Source organism: Sinocyclocheilus anshuiensis, unplaced genomic scaffold (assembly GCF_001515605.1).
Source record: "Sinocyclocheilus anshuiensis isolate Anshui unplaced genomic scaffold, SAMN03320099.WGS_v1.1 scaffold1463, whole genome shotgun sequence".
Taxonomy (NCBI): Eukaryota; Metazoa; Chordata; class Actinopteri; order Cypriniformes; family Cyprinidae; genus Sinocyclocheilus; species Sinocyclocheilus anshuiensis.
Window position 1 is genome coordinate 494,483 of NW_015536784.1, and position 2,278 is coordinate 496,760.

Genomic DNA, 2,278 nt, shown 5'->3' on the forward strand with positions numbered 1-2,278 from the left:
CAAATAGAAAACAGTTATTTTAAACTGTAATAATATTTCACAATAGTATTGTTTTTATTTTTATTTTAACAAATAAATGCAGCCTTGGTGAGCAAGAGACTTCATGCAAAAACATAAAATAAAAATATCTTTATTATTCCAAACTTTTGACCATTAGTGTATATTTTTACATTTTCTGAAAGTCTAAACCAGGTCTAAAAGTCTAAAACACTTCAGCCTGAACTTAAAGGGGTCATCGGATGCCCATTTTCCACAAGTTGATATGATTCTTTAGGGTCTTAAAAGGAAAGGCGATTTGCAAAGATTCGTTCAAAAAACCTTATGCCGAGTTCACACTGCATGATTTTAGCCCGATTTTTCACTCGTCGACAGGTTTTGCTAAATCGCCGACAAATGCCCGAAATCGGAGGCAAATTGGTGCTCGTTCACGCGAGTGAAATTTAGGCCCTGGAATGTGAACTGTACCAGGAGAACCCCGCTAAAAAAATGTGTATTTTACTGGGGGACCCCCTCGAAAGCAATTGGGCTATTTTCAGGCTAGTTTTGAGTAGTAATTGGGCGGGTTTTGTAGCAACCTGGCAACCCTGCACCAGACAGAGCTGTCGGCGATTCTTCCTATTGTAAAGTCATGCAGTGTGTAACCTCCTGTCGTCGTTCCATCGTGCAGTGTGAACACAGCAACAACTGAATGCTACCCCAGATAGACGTTCAGTGTGAAACCAACAGTGATGCGACGTCTTTGAAAATCGTGCAGTGTGAACTCGGCATTACACTCACTTCTTCTGGACCTGAAGCTGGATCACGAATGATTTGCGCAAAGATAGACACATTTAGGTAGATCAGGGGCGCATTCCCTTCACAAACAAACATAATCCGCTGCGTCTTCAGCGGCTCAGATGTCAGGAGTAAATGACGACTGCTATGTTCATTATTACATCCAACAACAGAACACCTCAATCGCTTAGGAGTCATTCTTGTCTACATCTGCTCCGGCGGTGAAACAATGGCGGACTGATGACAGCTCACTCAGGGCAGGTCTAAGGTAAGACACCAGTCCAGTCTGTGCTGAAACGCTACTGTCAATCAAACTATCGTGGGAGGGGCCTGTCTGTGTGACGTCACACAGACAGGCATCTGAGATCGGCTCGATTTGAGAAACGGGAAAACATTTAACCAGATTTTAAAAAATCCACTGGGTGGATTTTTATCATTATAGGGTGGTTGTGTACACACTGCCAACACACATTTCAGTTTAAACAACTTGTAAAAGTGCGTGTAGCATCATATGACCCCTTTAAAATAAATAAATACAAATAAATATATAATTAAGTGGTTCTTTTTTTAAGTGGAATATTTGTACCATATAGTTAAAAATGCTATGTAATTTTTTTTTTTACATGTTTTAAGCTATAATGTTTCTGATTATTAGTTTTTCATGGATTCATGGAAAATTACAGATTTCAGTGCTTCAGAAGAGCAGAAAACTGTCAATGTTCTTTCTAGTACAAAACTATCAATCAATATTTTATAGCTATTTTTATTTTATTTTATTTTATTTTATTGGATATTGAAAGAGGTTTGGACACTATAAACTGTCTTTCATATACAAAAGAGCTGTTTAAAGTTTGGTGAAAGGTTTGGAAAGACATGAGGGTGAGTAAATAATGACAGATTTGTTATTTCCTTTAATCTGCATGTAAACTCCACTACATATCATCCATACTGTTGCATACGGAGCCCGTCATTTTCCCAGCATTACTAGCTGTGCCCTCACGCAGCTCCTTCGTGGAGCCCTCTCTGTCCCAGCGCTTACACAGGGAGGCTCCCTAATCAATGACCCCTACATTTCAGAGACTGAGGGGCCCCCCTGCCGCTCTCCACACTCTCCTTCCAAACTGTCCTCTCCATTGGACAGGCCCTTTTCACCGATCCGAAGGAGAAAACTACAGAGTCGCAGAGGATAGCGGGATTAGGAGAGGAGGAGGGAACTGTGGTGAATATGCCTTTCCCTCTTGTTTTTCCTCTGTCCTCTACACCAGGCTACCCGAGCCTCCTGTTTTTTTCCCCCTTCCTCATAAAAGAAACATTCCCATTCACTCCGAACGAGCCAGCTAATAAGGCTGTTAAAGAAAGCGGTGAATGGGGCCTTCAGTCACGGCTTTTCTTTCTTTAGCCCAGATTCTCTCGCTCACTCATACACAGTGAAGCCATCACACACTCCCATAAAAGGTGACAGTTTGGATCGCAATGAGAGGGAAGCTGGAAAAGGAGGGGACAG